This window comes from Carettochelys insculpta, chromosome 30, assembly GCF_033958435.1.
Source record: "Carettochelys insculpta isolate YL-2023 chromosome 30, ASM3395843v1, whole genome shotgun sequence".
NCBI lineage: Eukaryota > Metazoa > Chordata > Testudines > Carettochelyidae > Carettochelys > Carettochelys insculpta.
Genome location: NC_134166.1, coordinates 16,383,245 through 16,401,660, shown reverse-complemented (window position 1 = coordinate 16,401,660; position 18,416 = coordinate 16,383,245). Strand labels below are relative to the sequence as shown.

Below are 18,416 nucleotides of genomic sequence, written 5' to 3'. Positions count from 1 at the left end.
TGCTCACCAACACTCACATACCATTAGAGTGAAAACAAACCAAAGCGCCAGGCTGGTGGGAGGGTGTAGCCAGACAGACCCCCCTGCTTTACTCCATCTTGCCCCTCTTCGGTGCCTCAGAGCACACGGCCCAGAGAAACAGCCTGGTCTTGGAATGTGTTGAGAGCACAGATGCGCTAATCTCAAACACTGTCTGCTGGTGCCTCACACACACAGATGTGCTCGGTCAGCATGACCTGGACGGGAGAATACCGATAAGAGGGCTAACGGTCCGTCCGACGGCCTCGGGGTTTCAAGCTGCCCTTGGCTGGTATTGATAATTGAGCCACCCGCACTTTTGTCCCAGGAGGGGAATTTTACTGCCCGTGTGAAAGTTTGCCCCATTTCTTTCAATCTAGTTATCTCTGTCTTACAAGTGTAACTGCCTTGTAAGCGCTGGCATCACAAAGACGAACCAGCACAATTGGTACCTTACAGATAAGGAAGCCTATACGTGCCCCAAGGGGGTATAAAGATGGGCCTGGCAGCCTACTCTAACCGAGCTCCAATTACCTACACCTGTCGGTCGGGTAAGGTCTTTGCCTCCCGAGGGTCCAGGGGACGCTCTCCTCGTATTTGTTCTTGCCAAGGGATTGAGTGAACGACGTTGGCTACGCCGGAATCGAAGGACATAGCGGTGAGAATTATACCTGCAATGGGTTTTTTTGTGCACATTTAATAGTAAGAGCTCTTTAGGCTGAGGCTTCTGGTCCTCATATGGGTAACTCTTCTGACTGACATGTCATTTGTATCATCCTACTAGTAGTTAAGTAAATAGAGCAATAACAGTGTAACCATTAAGATTTTATCTCAGCTTTCCTGCAACTGTAACCATTAAGACTTTCTATAATTCTGTAAGCAGTAAGATTTTCATTTCTGCTTTGTAATAAATAGTAACCATGTTTAAGCTTCAACCTGACTCCTTCTAGTTGCTGTAACTCAGCCAAACACAAACAAAGAACCTTAGCCATTTGGCTATACCAGCCTGGCCAGTGGCAAGGTGCAGTAAAAGCTGGGCACTGAGTCGTGCTGCCTCCACAGAGCAGACTCTTGGGGCACCCGTCAGCCTCCCTGGCTGCCCACTGCGAAGGGACAGTCTGTCCCAGCAGTTAAGGACTCGGGTGAACCTCGGGGGCATCCGTCAGCCATCTTGGCTGCCCGCTGCGAAGGGACGGGCTGTCCCAGCAGCTGAAGACTCGGCTGTAAAATAGGCTCACAGACCACTCATCACCTGGCCATCGGCTAACACTGGGGCAGGCCCCGCTGCTGCTGGCTGAGTGTGACATGGCCTAGGTGTGTCAGCCTGCACCAAGGCCATTTCTGCATCAGACTCCTGAGCCCCCCGGCTGTGGGTCTGGGTCTCCTGCCCAGTGCAGCCCATGGCAAGCAGAGCCCTGTGCATGTGCATCACACTGCACCTTTGTGTGATCGATGGGAACAGACACCTGCGCCTCGGAGGCTGGGAACTGAGGCAGCTGAGGGACGGGTTTGGTCGGCGTTCGGACATTTGCAGAGGAAAGTGTGAAGTGTTTAAATCCACTTCAAGCATCCAGTGCAACCCCCCAACATACTGGAGCCAGAGATGAAAATGGATTTCCGTTCAGAAAACCATCCAAACCGGAGCACCTGGGATAGCTTCATCTGCAGTCACGTGTTCCACCACCGAGCCAGGTTCTCTATGGCTGGACAACAGTGAGAGTTTTGTTACTATGTTGAGGCCGCTCCACCTTTCCAAGCAGGAACATGCCTATGACAATATGACTGGAAAAGGGACTGTTGGAAATTGTGCTGCCAGACCAGTTTAAAAGATGTGTGACATTGTGAAAGTCTTTAACCCCAAACTCTACATGGATTAAATTTCACTGGTACGGGAATGTTCAACGCAACCCAGCACCTTCCTACTGAAAACAACACATCATATTGTCACGAGGGCTGACATTTTAGTACTGAAGAAGCTCTGCTGTCCAGCACCTCAGGGAACCAGGCTGCTGGATCACCACGTGTGCCAGAGGGAGGAGTTACTGCCACTGACGGCAAACCCAACAATATCTGATTGATTGGTGGGTGTTCTTCCATAGGTTGTTTCCTGGTTCTTTGTAACCACTGATGATGCTCCAAGTGGATGGGAGAGAACTGTCCCACATATGCTGGAAATCTGCCTCCCTGAGGGGCTGTAGCTCTGTGAGTGGAAGAAGCCAGGTCAGCGGGGGACAAGCTGCATCATGCACAGGGAGAAATAAAGTTTCATCAAACCCCATCTGTGCGTCAGTGAAACCAGTCTGGGGTTGAGGAAGGGAAAGGAGCTGGGAAAAAGTTTGTTCTGCAGGACACTCAAGATACGTGAATCAAGAGGGGCTTTAGAGAAGGGGGTGTAGGTCAGCAGTAGAGCATTTGACTACAGATCAAGAGGTCCTTGGTTCAAGTCCAAGCACTCCCTCCCAAAAGCTCTTACTGCTTCTTCTTTTCCAACACACTCTGGATTTCTATTCTTTGGGGATTCTTTAAATGGAGCTGAACCCTCAACATTTGCTATTGCCAACACCTGTAGACCTAATAAACCTGTCCCTTAGCTGCCAGTGGATAGTGATACCTTTTCAGGCAAAGCCTAATGGGGAGCAAGTCAGTGATGAGATTTGGTCTATTGTAAACATGTAGTTGTAAAATCACAGTTTAAGCTGACACTTAATGCGGGAGTTGTGAGATCTCACCAATGCTCTGGGTTGTTGTGGGGGACAGGGCAGTTGCCATAGCTGCATAAGACATTGATTACACAGGCTCCCTGGTTTACAGCATTGTAAGAGAGCAGTACTGATTGAGCCAACTTTCTGAATGCCCTGGCCCTGCCTATGCCCTGGTGCTATAGCTATAAATTTGCATTGACTAATTTTCCTTGTTCGTAAAAACACAGAGCTGGATACTAGGGTGTTTGTGAAACCTGGTATGAGAGATGGCAGGGGCTGAAATAACAGAGTGGTAGCTGAGGCTGTGCAGAGCTGAAATCACAGGGTTCTGCCTTAGGGTGATCCCAAGCAGTGGGTTTGGGAATGACAGAGACCAGTGGGTGGCTGGTGGGAGCAGTGGTGGGTGACAGGGGGTGGCTGGTATGAGGAGTGGAGGTGGATGATGGTGGGTGGCCTGTGGCAGCAAGGGGAGGCTGCAGACAAGTGGGCAGCTAGTATTGCCCTGGTGATGTATCTGTGGGCTTCCGATTTGGGACTGCACTGAAGAAGGTTCACCCTGTAACTGTGTGTGTGGGGTAAAGGGCCAAGAGCCCCAGCAAGAGACTGGGTTCTACTGCATATGGGGATGGGATCTGGGTGAAGGGGGTTTGTCTTTTCTTTGCTTAGATACACTGCAGCTGTCGCTGTAACCTGGGGGTAGGTTACGGTCATTAAACAAGCCATTTCTATCTCAGACTCTGTGCTTGCGAGGGGGGGAGAACTGCCTTACAGGCACCCAGCACGGGGGTGAAATTGTCCCAGGCCACTGGGTGGGGGCTCGAGCCGGCTGGTTGTATCCTTAACAGGAAAACCCCACAAGAGCTGAACCCGGCCCTTCTGGCAGGCATCTGGCATTAACAGAAGGGTTACACTTTTAAATGTGTGTGTAGAGAAAATGTCAATTACCCTGTGAATTCCTAGCCAGGGCTATTGTGTCCTCCTTCACCCACCTATCCCTCTACAATCACCACCAGCCTTTCCAGTCTCTGCTTCTCCCTTAGTTCTCTCCAGGCTGGTACTTTAAAAGAAAAATGACCCTGTCTTGTCACTCTGGAGTTGCAGCAAGAAGGGCGGAGATCGAGGTCTGGTGAGAGCAGCAGAAGTGGAGCAGGAAGCACTGTCCTGAGAGGTGAAAGAGTTGGAGGGTGGTCAGGAGTGCAGGGTAGCAGCCTGCCAAGAGTCACAGGTGCTCAGAAAGCAGCTTAGTTGCAGGTCCTGTGGTGTAATGGTCAGCCCTCAGGGCTTTGAATCCTGTGAACTGCATTCAAATCTCCATGGGACCTTTGTGTGGTTTATTATATATCTTAGCCAGGGCTGGCCGCCTTTATCCACAGCTGCCCTGAGTGAGACCTTCTCCCTCCTGCCTGAGGAATTTGATCCCCAGGAGATATGGTCCCTGCATGGGCTGGTTCACCAACATGGCTGTAATACAGGGGAACCCCAGAACTTTCCTGTCTGGTCTGAGATCCAGGAGGACATGTGCCTGGTGCTGCAGACTCACCAATTGCTGTCGGGGGTGGAGTTGGACGTTCTGTCCCTCAGGGCAATTATCTGCTTCTGCACAGCCCAGCCCAGCCCAGCAGCTGGGAGAGACCAGAGCCCCTGAGTCAGCCTGGGGGACAGGCTCTTCCCTCACAGGCAGCTGCCCATGGCCCTGTCTGCAGCTGAGTCACAGCTGCCCTTTTCCCTGTGCCTGGCTGAGGCTCCACATGCCCCAGCTCTGATTGAGTCCCGGCTCGGCTGGGGTCTGTTTGGCACTCTTGGGCTGACATAGAGGACAGGCTGGGCTCTGTCAGCGATAATTAAACCATCCCACCCACCCTCACACCGTCAGGTTGTGCTTGGAGTCTGCCCAGCAGAGGAGCTGGAACCCAGCAGGGCCAGGGATGGGGCGTGTCGGCAGCAGCATCGCAGAAGGGGGCTGGCGCTGAACAGGTCTCAGTGGGAAGAAAGCTCTAAAGCCGTGGTGATAATGGAATTCAAACCTGCCCATGTGGAGCACAAGGGATGAGCAGTTCAGCGCTTGCACCACCCTGCACCTCACTCAAACCTGCCCATGTGGAGCACAAGGGATGAGCAGTTCAGCGCTTGCACCACCCTGCACCTCACTCAAACCTGCCCATACGGAGCACAAGGGATGAGCAGTTCAGCGCTTGCACCACCCTGCACCTCACTCAAACCTGCCCATGTGGAGCACAAGGGATGAGCAGTTCAGCGCTTGCACCACCCTGCACCTCACTCAAACCTGCCCATGTGGAGCACAAGGGATGAGCAGTTCAGCGCCTGCACCACCCTGCACCTCACTCAAACCTGCCCATGTGGAGCACAAGGGATGAGCAGTTCAGCGCTTGCACCACCCTGCACCTCACTCAAACCTGCCCATGTGGAGCACAAGGGATGAGCAGTTCAGCGCTTGCACCACCCTGCACCTCACTCAAACCTGCCCATGTGGAGCACAAGGGATGAGCAGTTCAGCGCCTGCACCACCCTGCACCTCACTCAAGCTCTTTGCTGCTCTTTCAAACGTCCCACAGCCAGCACTGCCGGGAACCTTCCTGCCACTCGCTGGCTGGCTGGGGACACAGGAGGGGCAGGTCTGGCTGTTTAGAAAGGCCCCTGTGCTCTGTGCACTTGTTTGCTCCTCCCCTGGGCTCACCTTGTCCTGTAGACACACACTCAGTGGGCACCTGTGCTGGGCTAATGTCCCTGCCTCTGCATTGGGTGCTGGGGAGCAACCGACGACAGAAAGAGATTTGGCCTCAGGCTGGGCTCTGGCCTGTACAGCTCCACTGTCCCTGCACAACCATTTACAGTCGTATCATTAACCACCCCCAACACTTCAACGCCTGCTCCTGCACGCGCACACGCACCACGCAGCAGTGAGTGCGCCGGGGAAGCTTGGTGTCCATTGGCCTCATGCACTGGCCCAGAACCACCTAAAGCGAGACACGAGGGAGCCAGGCTAACACCGGCGCCACCGCCATGGGTGAGAAGGGGGCCCTAAGAATGAAGGGACCAGACACCCATGGAGTGACGCCTGCCCCAAAGGGCTTGGGGCTCCCAGGGCTGGGACAGGTGCCTGCCAGACCCCCTGCTGCTCTGCTTGGCCACAAAAAAGAACCTAGATCAAGAACCAAACCCTGAGAGCAAGAAAACACACGCAGAGACTGGAACAAATCCGAGGCCTCAGAATGACCCAAACAAAATGATAAACGTGTGAGGGCATCTGCCCAGGCCAGGCTTGCCTGAGGGCCAGGCCAAGGCACTGCCCAGGCTGCACCTGGAGGAAGAGGCAGGGAGCAGCTTTTGATTGCCAGCAGGAGCAGAAGGGGCTATAAGGCAGGGATGGCAGCTGGTAACACAGAGGCTCTGGGAAAGGGAGGCACTTGTGTGGCTGAGGGTTCAAAGCCAGTAGAGCCAAATGAAGGGGCAGTTGTAGGTGGCAGTCCAGGGAAGGAGCAGTGGGAGCTGGGAGGGAAAAGCCCAGAAGTGCTGAGTGTCGGGTCCCTGCTGGGCTGGAACCTGCGGGAGGTGAGCCGGGGCTCGCCCAGCAGCCACTGATGGAGCAGCACAGGTTGGGCCTGTGGCAGGGGACAAGAGGCCGGCCTGGCTCACTGTGGGAGTGACAGAGAATTGAAGGGCCTTTAGCCCAGAAGATGGGAAATGCCGAGTTACTGAGAAGGCAGCTGAGTCACAGCCTGGGCACTGGTGGCTGCTGCCAGCAAGAGGCGCAAGCACAGTGAACAGGAGGGATGTGGCCAGTGACAGGGGCCTCATCTTGGCAGAGCGAATGCCTAGGCTGAGCTACCCCGTGGAGAGGAACTGCTCCACCACCCTGAGCAATGACCAGAAGGAAAATACCCACCAGGCCACCAGCTGCCCAGGGAGGGCATCAGACAAAAAGGGCTGATCTAGGATTCGAATCAAGGACCTCCCCCACCCTCGGGGAGGGTCACACCCCAGACCAACAAGCCATGTCCATAGACAGGCCTTGGGGATGTTCCAGCAGCAGGTGTGAGCAAACAGCCAGTGCTCTGGTAAGTGCCACACTTCACTTCACCTTTCCAACCCATTTCAAAGGTCTCCTCACAGCTCCGAAGCAAGAACTCAACTTCACACCCTGAACAGCTCACAAGCCACACTGAGTGGGAGAAAAAAGTAGGGACCACAAAGCCAAGATGCGCAGCAAACACACTCTTTGGCAGAGCATCAGGGAGTTAACTCAAGACTTCTTGCTCCCTGAGCAACACTCGGCCTTGCAGAACAAACCCGGCTGTGGAGGAAAAACAAACATCACTTCTCACCCCAACTGCACCTCCCAAACCCTTCCCCACACGCCCTCCTGCCTGGAGTGAGATTCACACACCCTCATCTGGGTGGACTGGTGGTGCTGGGCTTAGTCCTTCCCAGCCCCTTTACCTGCCTGGTCTGCATGACTCTACCCAGCACAAACTGAGCTCGCCCTGGTGGGTTACAGGATCCAAACATCAGCAAAGCTGGGCAGGCCCAGGTGTTGGGGCTGACAGGGAGTCAGGGGTGGGTTCTGGGTGTCCTCTGTGCTGCTGGGCCTGTCACCTACCTGCTCTCACAGATGTGCTGAGCTGCATGGGCAGGTGCTGAACATGCAGCAGGGACAGTTCTGTGAACTGCAGCTTGCTCTTGGTTTGGTGGATGATCATTGAGAGTCACATTCAGCCGCATGGTATCTGCACACATTGTACATGTGTGTGCAGAGAGGGTGTCAGTTACTCTGTGAATTCACAGCCAGGGCCATTATCTCCTCCCTCGGCCGGATACTCCTCTACAATCACCACCGACCTGTCCAGTCTCTGCATCTCCGTTACTTGTCTCCAGCTGGTGATTGTAAAAGAAGAATGGCCCTTTCTCGTCACTCTGGGGCGTCAGAGACATGTGGCCCAGCAGCCAGTTGCAGTCAGCAGCGAGAAGGGCTGGGGCTGATGTCTGGAGGAGGAGAGAGGCAGACATGGGGCAGGAGATGAAGCAGCTGGAGGGAGGCAAGGAGCACAGGGTACCAGCCTGCCAACAATCACAGGTTCCCAAGTGTAACCCTTCCAGTAATACCAGATGCCTGCCAGAAGGGCCGGGTTGAACTCCTGGGGGGTTTTCCTGTCAAGGATACAACCAACTGGCTTGAGCCCCCACCCAGTGGCCTGGGACAATTTCACCCCCGTGCTGGGTGCCTGTAAGGCGGTTCTCCCCCCCGCCCTCGCAAGCACAGAGTCTGAGATAGAAATGGTTTGTTTAATGACCATAACCTACCCCCAGGTTACAGTGACAGCTGCAGTGTATCTTAGCAAAGAAGAGACAAACCCCTTTACCAAGATCCCATCCCCATATGCAGTAGAACCCAGTCTCTTGCTGGGGCTCTTGGCCCTTTACCCCACACAGGCTGTGTCTACACGTGCCCCAAACTTCGAAATGGCCATGCAAATGGCCATTTCGAAGTTTACTAATGAAGCGCTGAAATGCATATTCAGCGCTTCATTAGCATGCGGGCGGCAGCCGCGCTTCGAAATTGACGCTCCTTGCCGCCACGCGGCGCGTCCAGACGGGACTCCTTTTCGAAAGGACGCCGCCTACTTCGAAGTCCCCTTATTCCCATGAGCTCATTATCAATCCATGAAAGGATCTTCCCTCTTATCCAATGACAACCTAATTTACAAGAGGCTCTGGTGAGGGACTTTGTCAAAGGCTTTCTGGAAATCTAAGTATACTACATCTATGGGATTCTCCTTGTCTTCATATTTATTTACCCCTTCAAAGAATTCTGCTAGATTAGGAAGACATGATTGCTCTTTACAGAAACCTTGTTGACTTTTGCCCAACAAATTGGCTATGCGTACAGTATCCCAAAACTTCGAAAATAGCCATGCAAATGGCCCTTTCGAGGTTAACTAATGAAGCGCTGAAAGACCTATTCAGCACCTAATTAGAATGCAGGCGGCCGCAGCACATTGAAATTAACGCAGGTCACCGCCTCTCAGGTCACCCTTTTCAAAATGACCCCCAGAAATTTCAAAATCCCTTATTCCTAGCAGCAGACGGCAGATTTTTGAAGTTGGTGGGAGTCCTTTCAAAAGGGGATAGTGTAGACACAGCCATTAAGTTCTTCTATGTGTCGGACAATTTTATTCTTTACTATTATTTCAACTAAGTTGCCTAGTGTTGATGTTAGCCTTGTCTTCTGTAATTACCAGAGTTGTCCCTAGAGCCCTTAAATCACAGTTAATAATTCTCCCATTTCACATTTGAGTTCTTTGTTGTGGATAAGTTTTTCTATTTGTTCCAAAACTTCCTCCAATGACACTTCAATCTGGGGCAGTTCCTCAGATTCATCATCCAGAAAGGATGGTGCAGGTTTGTCACCCTCCCTCACATCCTCAGCTGTGAAGACTGAAGCAAAGAAATCATTTAGTCTCTCTGCAAAGGCTTTATCATTCTTTTGTATCTCGGCGGGGGGGGGGCACTGGGTGTTTAGCAGGCCTTCTACGTCTAATGTACTTAAAAATATTTTGCTAATACTTTTTGAGGTTTTGGCTAGCTGTTCCTCAAAATCTTTTTTGACTTTTCTTATTACATTTTTACACTTAATTAGGCAATGTTTATTTTCCTTCTTATTTAGCTAACTCGGATTGGACTTCCACTTTTTAAAATATGCCTTTTTTAATCTCTCGTTGTTTCTTTTACAGAACGAGGAAGAATGTCACCTGTAAAGTAAACTAGATCAAATACCAATGAGACGTTCAAAGCACTAAGTGCTTCGTCATAGCCAGTTATATGGAATACAGAAATATAAGGGCTGCTCATCTTTGCTCAGCAGGATGTCAAGGCTGGTTGAAACATTTATCTCAGCTTGTCCTGTGGCTTGGGCTCTGGACAATTGCTCTTCAAGTGCAGCTATTAAAAAAAAACAAACAAACATGAGCTCAACTGGTGATTTTAATCTTGCCAAAGTCTGGGAATGGGGGAGCAGGCTGGAGGATTGTGAAGAAGGGCTGGTGTGGGGCAGGTTGCTATATCCTAAAGCAAGGCTTCCCAAACTGGGAGGTGCATCACTCTGGGGGGCGGGGGTGGGGCATGATAAAATTCTGGGGCGGTGGGGGGTGCCTGAGGTGACTGCATCCCCCCCCACCTCCAAGAAATTAACTACCAATTGAGTCCTTTCCTCAGAATTCAGCGACACTGTTTCCCATGGGCGACTCTGCAGCCACTAGAAAATGACCCACGGGGAGTGCCCCCTTGCGTGTATGAGTGCCTGAGTGTGGGTTGGGGGCGGCAGGAGAGGAGGATGGGGTGTGGCCTGTGTCTGCTGGGGGAGAGGTAAGTGGCAAGCTGGCTGTGCCTGGCTGGGGGAGCTGGGAGGGGTTCGGGAACTTGACCTGTGGCTTATAGAGTGGCTGCAGCTGGTGAGCGACTCGCGCAAGGGGGTGGGGGGTTCTGGCTCGTGGGGGGAGCGCTGGTTTGCACAGTTTTCGTGGGAGTGGGCTCTGGCTCAAGCAGCTTGCGTGGGACTTTTATGTCTCAGGCAGCTCTCCCCAACAGTGGGAGGCCCATGGCTCGGGTGGGCAGCTGGTCTCGGGGCTTGGGCAGCTTCCTGGGGCTCCGGCAGCTCGGGCCACAGGCCTACGGCTCGGGATGGCGAGCCCATGGCTGGAGGGACTTGGAGCAGAAGGCCAGCAGCTTAGGCTAGAGGTTTTCTTGGCTTGGAGGCTGACCCTGGCAGTGGATGGCTCAGACGTGCAGCTGGCCCACAGCTGGTGGGGCTTGGGTGGTTGGCTGGGTCTCAGGCAGTTCGGGCCAGAGATTCACAGGGCTTGGGCAGCTGGCCCTGGCACTGCAGGGCTCAGGCAACTTGGTAGGGAGCTTGGGCAGCTGACGCGTGGCTCGGGCAGCTGGCAGGGCTTGGGTTGGCAGGGCTCTGGCGGCTGTCCCTGTCAGTGCGAGGGGAGGGCTCAAGCAGGAGGCTAATGGGGCTCGAGCTGCTGTCCCTGGCAGTGTGGGGCTTGTGCAGGAGACATGTGGAGCTCAAGCAGCTGGTGTCAGCCATGTAAGGCTGGGGGGGCTCACAGGGCTCGAGGGTCTGGGCTCAGCAGCGTGGGGCTCAGGCAGCTCAGGTAGCTGGCTTGGGCATCTGGCCCGCAGCTGGAGACGCTTAGATGGCTCGGGCAGACAGGCAGCTCTGGTGGCTGGCAGGTGGCTCTGGCAGGTGGCCAGTCTGGCCTGCACCAGGCACCCGCAAGACGGATCTGTGTCATTAGCATGACTGGTCCATAATTGGCCTACAGCTGATCTGCTGTGCCTGCAGCTCTGGGGCCATGCTGGTAGCCCAGTCAGGGCACAGCTGGCACTCATGTGGCCGGGGAAATATCCAGCATGGGGAAGGATCCAGCTTTTACAGCCCATCACATGGCTCCTACGAAAGTCTCTCTCTCTCTCTCTCTCTGTCCTACTTTCTGTTTTTTCTCTCTCCCTCTCTGTTCCACTTTGGTCTGGCAGAAGGTAGGGAGGCCCCTGGGTTGGCAGGGCACTGAGGCTCACGTGGTTGGCATGCAGCTTGAGGGAGCATGACTCCACTGTCAATGGCAGGACGGGTAGCGTGCCTAACTGGAGAGTGGAGAGTAGGGTGCCTGGCTGCAGGGGAAGGTGTTTGGCTGCGCAGGGTCATGGGGCGATCCACAGGGAACAGAGAGGGCGGTGGGTGAGGGTTGTAGGACTTGGCTGACATTTAAAAAGGGATTTGGGTGTAAAAAGCTTGGAGCCCATTGCTTTTAAAAATTTTAAATTTCATATTTCAAAATGTGATTTTTTTCCTTTTGATGTGCAGGAGTACTGGGTTAGTAGGGTGGGAAGCTGAAAAACAATATACAAGGCACTGGAACTTTTTCAAACTTTCTAGCAAACTCGTGGAAGTGTTTGGGATTATTCTATCATGGGAGCAGGTACCCAGTCTTGTGCAGTTACTTTTGGTGAGTTATATAAGACAGCATGAGCATACATAGGTAAAGTGAGCAAGTAAATAAGCATTTGCAGGAATTTATCAAAGTAACTTGAATCCATTAAGTTTATCCTAATCAGGAAAATTGTTTTTATAGATTTTTTTTAATATATTATGGCTGCAAAGGGAATAATGGGATCAATCATTCTCAATGACGCCTTGAGAACTAGTAACAGAGAGAAAGCTGTGCTTGTCTATCAACTATGAAAACAAAAAGAGCAGTCCAGTAGCACTTTAAAAACTAATAAAAATAACTCATTAGGTGACGAACTTTTGTGGGACAGACTCACTTCTTCAGACCATAGCCATACCGGAACAGGCTCACGGAGACATGGAGAACCAAAAACACGGAGAACCAAAAACAGTAATCAGTTTGACAAACCAGAAAAAAATTATCAAGGTGAGCAAATCAGAGAGCAGAGGGGTTGGGGGAGTAGACAAGAATTAGATTAAGCTAATTATGCAGACGAGCCCCTATAATGACCTAGAAAATTCCTATCCAGGTTCAAACCACCTGTTAATGTACCGAATTTGACTATAAAAGAGAGTTCAGCAGCCAAATTGTTGTGAAAAATTCCTCTTCAGTAAAACACAGACTTTCAGTTTAGTAACAGAATGATCCACTCCATTAAAGTGCTGGCTGACAGGTTTGTGAATCAGGAGTGGTTTCATGTCTGTTTTATGTCCATTATGCTCTCTTTGTCGAAGAGAACTTTTAAGTCTGTCCAATATACACAGCATTGTTGGCACATGATGGCATATACGATGTTAGTTGAGGAACATGAGAATGTGCCTGTGATTCCGTGAATCACCCTGATGGTATCTCCAGAAATGGTAAGGGGACAATTTCAGAGATGGGCCCTGTTGCAAAGAAAAGTTCCAGGACTGGTTTTCCTGCAGGATAGACTATGATTGTTGGTGAGAATCCTCATGGGGTGGGAGGTTGTCTGTAGGAGAGAACAGCCTGTCACCTTTTGGAGTGTGGCACCCTGATTAAGGATAGGTCGTAGGTCTTTAGTAATGCATGGCAGTGGTTTGAGTAGGGGGCTGTAGGTAATGACCAGTGGTGTTCTGTTCTTGGCTTTTTGGGCCTATCTTGTAGTAGCTGGTCTCTGGGTATTTGTCTGGCCCTGTCGATTTGATTTTTATTTCTCCTTGTGGGTAATTCAGGTTTATGAATATTTGGTAAAGATCTTGTAGTTTTCGGTTTCTGTCAGTCGGCTCAGAGCAAATGCGATTGTACCTAAGGGCTTGATTGTAAACAATGGATCTAGTTATGTGTGCAGGATGGAAGCTAGAAGTTTGTAGGTAAGTATAGTGATCAGGGTTTTCCAGTCGAGTGTGGTACCAATCAGGCCATCCTTGATTTGTCCAGAAAATGTCTCTCTCGCATGGAGTAGTCGAGGCATAAGTTTATGGTGGGGTGTAGATTGTTAAAGTCTCTGTGGAATTCTTCTAGAATCTCTATACCATGGATCCAAATCATAAAGATGTCATCAATGTATCTTAAGTAGAGGAGGGGGGTAACAGGGGACGAGAGCTGAGGAGTCGTTCCAGGTCAGCCATGAATATACTAGCATATTGTGGGGCCATGCGGGTGCCCATAGCAGTTGCACTAATCTGGAGGTATAAGTTGTCCCCAAGTCAGATATAATTGTGGGTGAGAACAAAGTTACAGAGGTCAGACACCAGTCTGGCTGTGGTGACATCAGGGATGGTATTCCTGATTGCTTGTAATCCGTCTTTGTGTGGAATATTAGTGTACAGAGCATCTACATCCATGGCTGCAAGGATGGTGTTGTCAGGAACTTTTCCAATGTTTTCTAATTTCCTCAGGGAGTCAGTGGTATCTCAGAGATAGCTGGGAGGGTTGGTGGCATAGGGTTTGAGGAGGGAGTCCACATAAATGGATAGGTCCGTGGTAAGTATGCAAATACCTGAAATAATAGGGTGTCCGGGGTTTCCAGGTTTGTGGATTCTGGGAAGTAAGTAGAATAATTCAGGTTGGGGCTCACCTGATGTGTCTGAGTGAATAATAATAATAATAATAATAGTAATAGCAGCAGGGAGTTCCTTAAGTAGTAGTTGTAATTTCTTTTGGAATCCCAAAGTGGGATCAGCAGAGAGAGGTCTGTAAAATTTGGCCTTACAGAGTTGTGGCTGCCTCCTGTTCATAGTCTGAGTTATTCATGATGACAACAGCACCCCCTTTGTCAGCTGGTTTGATTATAATGTTTCAGTTATTTTTGAGACGCTGAACAGCATAGTTGAGATTGTGTCTCATTTGGCATTGTTTGCACATAAGGTCAGTCTGAGCACTGTTGTGGAAGCAGTGTATGCAACAATCCAGACTTTCACTACTACTGTTGGGGAGTCCACATAGAGTTTGTCTTCTTTTGGTGTTGGTAGGAGGGGTTGAGAGAATCAGATTGTTGTTTATAGGTGTGTTGGAAGAATTTCTTTAGCTGGAGGTAGTGAAAGGCTTCAAGTTCACCACAGCATTGTATTAAGTTTGTGGGGGCAGAAGGAAAGACCTGGGATAAGAGAGACTCTTTTGCTGGGCTGAGTTGGTAGATGGAAAGGTAAACAATGTTGTTAGTTGAGCTGTTGTTAATGTAGTTGTAGCATCCTGAAGTATGAAGTAATTTAGAAAATTTATTCTCTTTTCTTTTTTGTAGGAAGTGGAAGTGTGTCCTATAAGGTTTTGGCTAGTACAAATAAAGTCTCGTTCTGTGGGGATCTTGCGTGGATGCCTGATTGTTGAGGAGAATTTCAAGTTCAGAGAGTTCATTTTTAATCATCTTTTGTTTATTGTGAAGGATTTTGATCAAGTGGTTCCTCAGTTTCTTGCAGAGCACGATGCATAGTCGGTATCGTACCTTGCTTGTAATGTGTTTTTCACAGTCAGTTCTTTGGGTACAATGTCCATTTACACCTAGTCATCTTGGGTGATACTTGACAGAGAACCACAGCACTTTGACACACAAAAGAGTGTTTTGCTGAAGTTTTTTGCTGCTAAAATTCAAAATTTAAAACTCATGAAGCTGGACACTATTGGACCTTTTCATCAAGCATCAGCCAAAGCAATAGAAGCATCTTATGAATTGTCATGGCGCATTGCTAAAGCCAAGAAAGTGCACATAACCAGAGAAACTCTTGTGAAGCCTTGTATGTTGAAAGTAGCTGACAGTGTGTTTGGTGTTGAAAGCAAGAGAAAACAGTTGGAAATTGTGGTTTCCGACAATTCTGTGAAACGTCGCATTGAAGACCTGGCAGAAGTAGTTGTGGAAGCAGTGTTGGCTTCTTCTTTTTTTTTTTTTTTGTAATTCACTACGACACCACAGATGTAGCACAATGCTGTCAGTTGCTTGTCTACATTTGATTCATTAACAATGCAAATGTGAAAGAACTGCTTTTTTTCAAAGGAATTGATAACCACATCAAAGATTTCTGATGCTATGAATATGATTTCTGCCTTTTTTGGAGAGAATGGACGTTCATGGGGAAAACAGGTTGGTGTATGCACAGACAGTGCTACAGCAATGCTTGGCTCTTGCTCTCGATTTGTGACGTTTCTGAAAGAAAAAAAAAATAATCCACAACTCACTATCATACACAGACACGGGCTGGCTGCTAAACCATTCCAGGTGATCTATGTGACTGTTCGAATTTGGCCCTCAAAGCTGTCAATTTTGTGAAGAACGGTGCTTTAAATACGAGACTTTTTGCTGCTCTTTGTACAGATTTGGGAGCAGATCATGAAACTCTTTTGTTTCACTTGGAGGTATGGTGGCTTTCCAAAGAGAACACATTTTTGAGATTATTTGAACTGAAAGACAAAGTGGAAATTTTCCTCAAGCAACAGAAGAAAGAAAAGTTATATCACGCATTTACAGACCAAATATTTCAACTTTCACTGCCGTACCTCATGGACATTTTTAAATCTTTGAACAACCTCATTTTGAAGCTGCAAGGAAACACTGCTGCAAACATTCTAGTGTACCATGATGCCATTAAAGCGTTTACAGAAAAAAATTCAGCTCAGACACCCAACGTTTTGTCTTTTCTGACCTTTTCATCACTCACTGGAAATGAAGGCTTCCAGGCATTTTGTAAAGAGGATGAGAAGACCAAAACTGTGTTTCATCTGGACTGTCTTACCAACAAATTCATCCACTATTTGCCAGCTAACTTTTCTGGCAACCCCATTCATAAATTAGTGCGCCATCAATTCAACGCTGATGTCCATATATTACCAGAAAATACTGCAAGACTGAGCACTCGAAATGAAATATGATTCAAGTGCAAAAGATCATTTTGAAAACACTAGCTTGGAAGAATTTTGGATAAAATATTTCCCAATAGACTTGAAAGTTGGAGCAGCTCTACATACTATTCTTCCATTTTTGTCAATGCACCTGTGTGAAAAAAGTGTATCAAGTTTAAGTCACACTAAAACAAAAAACAAATAAATCAACTGTATGTCGAAAGTGATTTGTGTTGTGCACTTTCAAGTTCCACAAGGATTTCCCAACTTGAAGAAAATGCAGCAGCATCTTTCACATTAAATTTCATTTTGTTTCTATTGTTTCTGATATTAAACTACATTTTTATTGAATTTTTGGACCAAGAAAAACTATTTGTGCTTATTTTTATTTTAAAGAACATTTTATATCAATTTTTGTGTTTTAAATTAATTTTTTGTGAAAAGGGGGGGTGACTGATGATAAAGAAGAGGTTGGTGGGTGTGAGGGTTTCTCAAGCATCAAAAGGGGAGCATGATGCCAAAAAGTTTGGGGACCACTGTCCTAAATGGAATGACGGTGGGTGAACAGTTTAGGAAGAAGGTTGAAGGATACAGGGTGGGAGGGGGTTGTTAGTGATGAAGGAAGGACGGGGACTGAGGGGCCCCACAGGTGGAGGGATGGACTGGGGGAAGGAGAATGATAGGGATGTAGTTTAGGGAGTGTTGAAGGAGGAAACAGGGGCACTGGGGACCCGACATATGAAAGGATAGGCAGGGACAGAGTCTGAATTGGGCTCGGGGTGGCACGGATGGAGGTGTAGGTGGTGGTGGGCTGGGGGAGGCTGAAGGTCCCTGTTAATGGAGACATGAAGGTTAGGGGTTATAGGCTGCTGTGGAGTTGAAAGGAAAAAAGGTGGGGCTGAAAGACCCAATGGATGGGGGGAGGGACTGGGAGGCACTGGGGTGAACTGGGAATTGTTGAAGAGGAAGATGGTGGCTGAAGGGTCCTTACATGTGGAAACGCGGATGGAGGAAAGGGAGGGCTCAGCACACAGGATGGGTGCGCTGGGGAGGTGTTAGGTAGAGTTGGCGGCTCAGGAATCCCATGAATGGAGAAATGAAGTGTGGAGCTCGGGTGAGAAATGGCAGGTTGGGGGGCGTTTGGGAGGGAGGGGAGCTGAGGACCCCATAGGTGGCACCTGGATGGGAGAAGGGTAGAAATCGGTACAGGCTGGGTGGCTCTTGAAGGGAGAAAGTGGGTGGCTGGGGGCCATGAATGGGCTGGGTGTCGTGGAGAGAAGGAAGAGTGGGGGGTGGGGGGTTGGGCCAGCTGGGGGTGTGGAATGGACAGAGGAGAGAAGGAGAAGTAGGGGGTGGGGCAGGGCTGGGCTGGGCTGGGGGTGTGCAATGGACAGAGGAGAGAAGGAGAAGTGGGGGGTGGGGAGGCAGGGGCAGGGCAGGGCTGGGCTGGGCTGGGGGTGTGCAATGGACAGAGGAGAGAAGGAGAAGTGGGGGGTGGGGGAGGCAGGGGCAGGGCTGGGCTGGGGGTGTGCAATGGACAGAGGAGAGAAGGAGAAGTGGGGGGTGGGGAGGCAGGGGCAGGGCTGGGCAGGGCTGGGCTGGGGGTGTGCAATGGACAGAGGAGAGAAGGAGAAGTGGGGGGCAGGGCTGGGCAGGGCTGGGCTGGGCTGGGCTGGGGGTGTGGAATGGACAGAGGAGAGAAGGAGAAGTGGGGGGTGGGGAGGCAGGGGCAGGGCTGGGCTGGGGGTTTGCAATGGACAGAGGAGAGAAGGAGAAGTGGGGGGTGGGGGAGGCAGGGGCAGGGCTGGGCTGGGGGTGTGGAATGGACAGAGGAGAGAAGGAGAAGTGGGGGGTGGGGAGGCAGGGGCAGGGCTGGGCTGGGCTGGGGGTGTGCAATGGACAGAGGAGAGAAGGAGAAGTGGGGGGTGGGGGAGGCAGGGGCAGGGCTGGGCTGGGCTGGGGGTGTGCAATGGACAGAGGAGAGAAGGAGAAGTGGGGGGTGGGGGAGGCAGGGGCAGGGCTGGGCTGGGGGTGTGGAATGGACAGAGGAGAGAAGGAGAAGTGGGGGGTGGGGAGGCAGGGGCAGGGCTGGGCAGGGCTGGGCTGGGGGTGTGCAATGGACAGAGGAGAGAAGGAGAAGTGGGGGGTGGGGAGGCAGGGGCAGGGCTGGGCAGGGCTGGGCTGGGGGTGTGCAATGGACAGAGGAGAGAAGGAGAAGTGGGGGGTGGGGAGGCAGGGGCAGGGCTGGGCTGGGCTGGGGGTTTGCAATGGACAGAGGAGAGAAGGAGAAGTGGGGGGTGGGGGAGGCAGGGGCAGGGCTGGGCTGGGGGTTTGCAATGGACAGAGGAGAGAAGGAGAAGTGGGGGGTGGGGGA

At 50.7% G+C, this 18,416-nt stretch overlaps 1 long non-coding RNA gene and 1 other non-coding gene across 2 annotated transcripts in view; both read left to right on the top strand.

Annotated features, from left to right (window-relative positions):
• LOC142003801 (uncharacterized) overlaps nucleotides 1-16,414 on the top strand; it is a 35,027-nt gene extending 18,613 nt beyond the window's left edge. Inside the window, exons 2-3 of the long non-coding RNA XR_012642885.1 lie at nucleotides 12,038-12,175; nucleotides 14,454-16,414. This is a non-coding gene — a long non-coding RNA (uncharacterized LOC142003801). The remainder of the gene's footprint in view (nucleotides 1-12,037; nucleotides 12,176-14,453) is intronic.
• TRNAC-ACA (transfer RNA cysteine (anticodon ACA)) lies at nucleotides 2,405-2,476 on the top strand. Its single transcript has one exon. It is a non-coding gene; the product is annotated as a tRNA-Cys (tRNA).
• Nucleotides 16,415-18,416: the final 2,002 nt, after the last annotated feature.